The following is a 7896-nucleotide window of genomic DNA, read 5'->3' on the forward strand; positions in this document are numbered from 1 at the left end:
AAAATAAAAAAATAATAATAATAAACTTTAGTTACGATCCCATCTTTCGATCAAGATACGGCGTGAAGTTAAGAATGAGACTTCTTAATTCAAGTGGTGGTTTGGATCGAATACAATAGAGAAGTGGTGATAAAGTCAAGATCGATGTATTTGATTTTCACTTCATCAACAAGTCAAAAGATGAAGAAAAATGAGTTATCTTTAGTTCCTTTGATTATTATTTTGTTAACTTTGCAAAATTACAAAAATCGAATACAATTGTATTTCTCTAGGAAAATGCTGGAGTAGTCGAAAATTTTTTATTGAAGTGATGACACTCTCTCATATACTTTTGGTCCCACATAAATAAAAATAAAAAAAAAATAACTTTGTCATGACCTCTTTCTGGCCATATGTTAGCGTAGCAAAGTCCTTTTCTCTATCAGAATTATTAATAAATTATTTGACCAGGAGACATGGGGCCCATCAGAAAGTTCACACCTTTGTCTCTTTCTAGGCGAAGCCTAAGGAGAAGTGGTCCTCTGGCTTTGCCATTGTGAAAAAATTCTAACAAAAGCTTAACATGTCCTTATTTGCAGTAACTTCACTATGAATGGTTACATAACTTCCTTCTTCACGCGTGTCTAGCTTGACATTCCCGTAGACTATATTGCACCACATGAGATCACATAGTAACGAAGACTTCACGTCCTAACTTTCACTAATTCTCGAATATAAAAAGATTACCATAATTATTTGTTAAATGTGTGCTTAACATCTTAAGTGTTGAGGCCCAATGATGCAGTCCAATAACTTGTACAGTTGGTCCACTATGATGGAATGTGACCCGGCTGGCTTTTGTGTGCATACTCGCATTTACTTAAATACGACTTAGTTGTTGGAGTCAAATGGCTGAGATAGTGACACTTGGTGATGGCTCAACCGTTGGATGCATGATGACCCTTTATATTCCAAAACTCTCATTTACTTGCTGATTTTTTTGAAATAATTCTAGGGTTTTACTCTAACTTGTATCTTTGTATTTTCTCTCTGAAAACTCTTAATTTTTCGTCGGTAGTCTCTTGGTTCTGGATATTCTTGGTGATGTCTAGTATAAATTACGGTATGGGTGTGGTTTTTCTGTTCTTTGGTGTAATCTGTAAATGAGGGAAAAGTGAGAATTTGATGTTGAGGGCTTAGAGTGGTTGGATTTCTGAGTCTCTAATACTTGTATATTAATATAATTTGCTGGATTCTAATGGATTAGAGTGATAACCACTTAGATGGATGCTCAATATGGTTATTAGCCCTTTATGGGTGAACATCCGTTCCTAGGGACGAAAAATCCTTGTATTCTTTGTTTCGATTTGATTTGGTTTTTATCTGGGACTGTTAATACCAACAGTGGTATTAGAGCTGCTCGATCTGTGTTAAAAACCTTCAATCTGAATATTTCTGGCGTTCTTGACAGTCAAAACCCTAGATCTTCACAGATCTGTACTGTAAGGGTTTGATCTTCATTATTCGGAGAAAGGTAAAATAGTCTTGTATTCACTATTTTACATCATAGAACTGAGACACGTTTGGTAACGAGTTTTTTAACCCAATCTCTTTTGTTAACTTTCGATTTTTAGATATTTTTGGGCATCTTGGTTTGAAACCCACCTGGATCTTCTTTTGTCTAAGGTTTTATACGAAAACCCTAGAATATGAGAGGATAAGGTTTAACGGGTTTCTCAAGATTATTTTCTAAATCTATTTTCGAAAGTCTACACTCTATGATTTGGTTACTTGAAATTACCTGCCTTCTCTGTTTACGAGTTCGTGCATCTGTGTGAATATTAGTTGCTCACTAACACTTCGTGTGTGTACTTCAGTGAATAAAATACTTTCTCTATTTTGTGTACTTCAACTTTGCATTGTTCTATAAATAATCAAAGTTTTTTTAAATTATGGGAGGTAGCAAAATTGATACTGAAATTTGAAATGGAAAATGAGATTTTAGTTTCTCGAGACAAAAAATGAAGGCCCTTCTAATACAACATAAATATGTTAAAGCCCTTGATTAATCATAGGGTGAAGAAATTATTGAAAATAAAATAACTGAGCAAGATGAAATTGCATGGAGCACAATTTTCTTGCATTTATCTAACATTGTGATTAGAGAAGTAGGGAAGACAGAAATTGCAAAAGAAATTTAGACAAAATTCGAGTCTCTTTATCAAACTAAGACCCTTTCCAATAAATGTTACTTGTGGAAACAATTTTTTCAATTTTAAGTTTGATACTAATTTTGATCTTCAAATAAATCTTGACAGATTTAATAAACTTTCCCAAGATATCACCAATGGTGGTGAAACTCTTTCCGATGACCAAAAATCTGTAGCCTTACTATCATCATTACCAGAAATTTATAAAGAAGTGAAACATGCCCTTGAATATGGAAGAACTTCTATCACTATTGGTGTTATTGTTACTTCTTTATGGAATAAAGAACTTGAGTTCAAAAGTGAATCAAAAACCTCCATAACTGGAATATGATACAATGTAAAAGGCAGTAATTCCTTCGAGAAGAACAATAACCGATTCTTGAATAGAAATTTTGGAAAACCAAAAGAACATTCTGAAAATTTTTCAAAGGGCAAATTTAAATTCAATAAGAATAATGGTAAGGCTAAAGGAAAGAAAAGTTACTTTAGCGAAAAAAATAGGTCATTTCATAAAAGATTGTGTAAAGAGAATTGAGTGAGTGAAAAATACAAATAAAGTTGAAGGAAGGGCTGCTATAGCTTATGAAGAAGCAACAGTAGAGATTGGACAAGTCTATGTGACCTGTCAACCCTTAGTCAAAGATGACTGGATCCTTAATTCAGGGTGTACTTTTCATATAACACCCTACAAAGAATACTTTATTGATCTTTTTGAAACTAATGGGGGACAAGTAATAATGGAAAATGATTTTTCTTGCAAAATTAAAAGAATTGGAAAGATTATTTTAAAACTAGAAAAATGAAAATGTACTGACTTTAAATAAAATCAGATACATTCCAAACTTAAAAAGAAATTTGATCTCTTTAGGTACACTTGATGATGAAGGTTTTGATACAATCATAAAAAAGGGTGTTTTGTCACTCCAAAAGAATTTTGCAAAAGTTATTCAAGTTGAAAAATCAAATGGGATATATGTTTTGAAAGCTATACATAAAAAGAACCAGTCCATTGCTGCAGCAATCTCTTTCTATGATAAATATAAAACATAGCATAAAAAACTTGGACATATTAGTGATAAGAATTTACATATTCTTAAGAAAACAAGGTCTTTTAGGAAATGAAAAGATTGAAAAAGTGTCCTTTTTGTGAACACTGCATATATTGGAAGCAAAAGAAATTACCTTTTGCTATTGGTATTCATAAATAAAAATCTATCATTGATTACTTGCATGCTGATCTATAGGGACTAACTTCTGTGGGCACTTATACTGGCTTTAAATATTACCTCCTGATTGTTAATGATTTTTCAAAGAAAAGTTGGGTAACACTTTTAAAAAATCAATTTGATACTTTTCAAAACTTTATTGCTTGGAAAACTCTTGTTGAAAATCAAGTTAATAAGAATGTTAAAACCTTTAGAACTAATAATGACCTTGAATTTTGCAATGAAGAATTTGATAAATTTTGTAAGAAAATGGGATATCCTTAGACATAGCCCCACAACAGAATGGGCTAGCAGAACGAATGAATATGACTTTGTTAGTAAGGGTTAGACGCATGTTAATAAGCTCAAGCCTTCCAAAACTATTTTGGGGAAAAGCTGTTAAAACTACTTTATACCTAATAAATAAAATGTCCTATTGAATCTCTAAATTATGACATACCTAATCATGTCTGAAATGGTCATCCTATTGATTATTCCAAACTTAAAATCTTCGGTTGAGCAATTAAAATCTTCGGTTGAGCTACTTATGTACACCAAAATAAAGGAAAATTGGAGCCAAGGTCCGTAAAAGGTATTTTCTTAGGGTATAGTGAATGTGTCAAAGGCTATAGGATTTGGTTGAAGAATCAGGGAGGATATAGAATCATAATAAGTAGAAATGTTGTCTTTAATGAGTTAGACAAGCTCTATATTAAGGAAAAAGTGGATGCTACCACTGAAACTTATCAAAATAAACACTTTATGCAAACTGAACTCTTTCCAGCTGTTTTAAATCCTGGAAATGAAGATTAGATTGAGATGGAGCGTAGCCTAGTACAGGTTATTGAACCTATCTCTAAAATTGAACTTGAATAACCTACAAATGCTTTAGAAGATTATCACTTGGTGAGGGATAGAACTAGAAGGAAAATAAGGCTACCCTTGAGATACAGTGAACCTGACTTTGTCACTGCACTTAGTGTCCAAAACCTTCTAGACAATGAGACAACCTCCTATGAAGAGGCTATTGAAGGAAAAAAAAAATGAAAATTTTTGGCTTGCAGCCATGGAAGATGAAATGCAATCCTTAGAAAACTAAGACTTGGGTCTTGGTCAACAAACCAAAGGGGGAAAAGATTATTAAGTGTAAATGGAACTATAAAATAAAAGAAGGTGATTCAAAAAATGAAAATATAAGGTTCAAGGTCAAATTAGTTGCTAAAAGTTTTAATCAAAGAGAAGAAATTGACTACAATGAAATTTTCTTTCCTGCAGTCAAGTATACCTCTATAAAAATTCTGCTTTCTCTTGTTTTCACAATTTGACTTTGAATTGGAACATTTTGATGTGAAAACTGTCTTCTTGCATGAAAATTTAGATTAAAAAAACTTTACATAGTTCAACCAAAAGGTTTTGAACAAATGGGAAAAGAATATTGTGTGTCTTTTGCAAAAATAACTTTATGGCTTGAAACAAACACCTAGACAATGGTATATCAGATTTGATACCTTCATAAAAGGGCTTAATTTTAATAGAATTGAATATGATCCATGTTTTTATTATAAAGGAAATGGAGATCCTAATTCTTATTATCTTTTGCTCTATGTTGATGTTATGTTACTTGCCGGGTGTGATGTAAGTGAAATAAATAACATTAAGCAAAAGTTAAAACAGAAATTTAAAATAAAGGACCTAGGTACTGCTAAAATGATTTTAAGAATGGAAATTAGGACCATGTTTCTTACTCAACAATCATATATTTCAAAAATATTGAGTAGATTTTCTATGAATGAGGCAAAAGAAGTCACATTACCACTTGGCGGTCACTTTAAATTCTCTGTGGAACAATGCCCTAAAACTGAAATAGAGCGAATAAGGTCCATTATGCAAATGCAATTGATTCAGTTATGCATGTAATGGTCTGTAATAGACATAATCTTCTTTTTGTTGTAAGTGTCTTAAGTAGATACATGAGTAATCTAGGTGAATATCATTGGAAAGCCATGAAATAGTTGTTAAGATACCTGAAGGGAACTTCAATGTAGATTTGATGTTCAATAAAAGTAAAATTGGAATTCAACTTAATAGTTTTGCTGATTCAGATTTTGTTGGTAATTGTGATAGTAAAAAATCTACATCTGCATATGTTTTTACTTTAAATGATAGTTGCATAAGTTGAAAATCTCAACTACAAAAAATAGTTGTCCTGTCATCGACAAAGGTTGAATATATTGCAGGCTTGCAGCCATAGATGCTGTGAAGGAAAGCATTTGGTTGAAAAATCTGTTGGGTCAAATTGGCTTTATTGAAAACCGTGCTACTGTATATTTTGATAGCCAATTTGCTAAACATATTAGTAAAAATCTTTTTTCATGATAGGACTAAACATATAGATGTTAAATTTTATTTTATAAGAGATATTATAGAAAATGTGATCATAAAAATTGAAAAGATTTCAACTAAATGTAATCCAGCAGACATGGGAACAAAAATACTTTACATAAATTTAGGAATTGTTTAAATCTTCTAAATGATTAAAGTTCTTTTGCAGGTACATAGAGCGAATGAAACCAAAAGGAAAAGTTAACCTCTAATCCACATAAAACCCATAGGTATCAAGCAAGGTGGTGATTGATAAACGTGTGCTTAACATCTTAAGTGTCAAGGCCCAGTGATGCAGCCCAATAACTTGTACAGTTGATCCATTATGGTGGAATGTGGTCGGGCTGGCTAGTGTGTGCATACTCGCATTTACTTACACGTGATTTAGTTGTTCGAGTCAAATGGCTCAGATGGTGACACTTGATGATGGCTCGACCATTGTATGCATGATGACCCTTTATATTCCAAACCTCTCATTTACTTGTTGGTTTTTTTGAGATAATTCTAGGGTTTTACTCTTACTTGTATCTTTGTATTTTTTTCTCTGAAAACTCTTGGTTTTTCGTCGATAATCTCTTGAGTTTTGATATTCTTGGTGATGCCTAATATAGAGTACGATATGGGTGTGGTTTTTCTGTTCTTTGGTGAGTAGTAACCTTTGGTTATTTGGGGTAATCTGTAAAAGAGAGAAAAGTGAGAGTTTGAGGCTGAGGGCTTAGAGTTGTTGGATTCTTGAATCTCTAATACTTGTATATTGATATATTTTGCTGGATTCTAACAGATTAGAGCGATAATCACTTAAGTTGATGCTCAACGTGGTGATTAACTCTTTGAGGGTGAACATCCGAGCCTAAAGACGAAAAATCCTTGTGTTCTTCGTTTCGATTTGATTTGATTTTTACTTGGGACTGCTAATTCCAACATTATTGACTGGAATTACAAAATAGTTTACTACCGATCTATGTTTTTCACTAGTTCTTGATTGGAATCAATGACTCTCCGTACAAAAAGTTGGATAATAAAAATGGCAAAGAGAAAAAAATGATAGTGGTCGAGCCAAAGCCTGCAAATATCCATATTATAATTTGTATCCCATTTTCATATATTTTTTCTTTATGACTTTCATGTAATACCTTTTTAACAAATGTCACATTCAAAAGGTACCACCTATAGATATGTCTGGTTGGCCAAGATAAGAAAATCTCAAAGATCAATGAGATTTGAGATTTTGATTCACGGCGGGGCTCACAAATCATCAGCCGCTAGTTTATTCTTCTAATTTATTGGTCTAAGTATTTTACAAATCCATCATTAGTTGAACGATTTAGGTTACAACATAGTGGTCGATGAAAACTGAAATTTCAATGTGACTTTTCTCACCCCTGTTTTATTTTATTTTTTCCTAGATGAGTTGGATTGATGCCATTGTGATTTGGTCGTCAAAAGGGGCACGAACAACATTCAAGTACTGTAGAAACTTGAATGGCATACTAATTTGATCTTATCTCGAGGGATCAAATGGAACATATCTTTAAGGGCGAAGATGAGAAACTCAATTTGTTGAGATTGGGTGATTAAGAACCACTATGACACTGTTTCTGTATTGAGTCACCAAAATTTCAATAATTTTCGAGTCAAGTCAGAAGCTCAAATGGAAAAATACGAGATCCAATTTTATTAAGTTGTGCAGATCATGGTATTCAAGAGTTTAACAATTTTGTACCGTGACTAACTTGTTGACCTCCAAAAATGGCTCCAACAGGCACCCTAGCTTCGTCCCCTCGAAACCTGCGTATGTAGCACCCCGTCAAGAGGCAAAGGCGGCCGGACGAGAAAAAGGTCCGGCCACCGTTTGCACTCCGACGGTCAAGTCAACGGCCGGACGAGAAATAGATATATAGAGTGCAATTGTAGAGAGATGGGGGATTTGGCTAAAGTATTTAGAACATACCTTAACTTGTGAATTGAATCCATATATATAGAGAAATGATGTAAAATGGGCTAAGGCGGGTTAATGGGCCTAAGTTCGAGCCCAGTATGAGGTGAGCAAAGTGATAGGCACTTCGGCTGGGCTTTTTATGGCCTCGGTGGCGCCTCGGCTAGGCTTCTTAGAGCCTCGG

Source organism: Olea europaea, chromosome 4 (genome assembly GCF_002742605.1).
Source record: "Olea europaea var. sylvestris chromosome 4, O_europaea_v1, whole genome shotgun sequence".
Taxonomy (NCBI): domain Eukaryota; kingdom Viridiplantae; phylum Streptophyta; class Magnoliopsida; order Lamiales; family Oleaceae; genus Olea; species Olea europaea.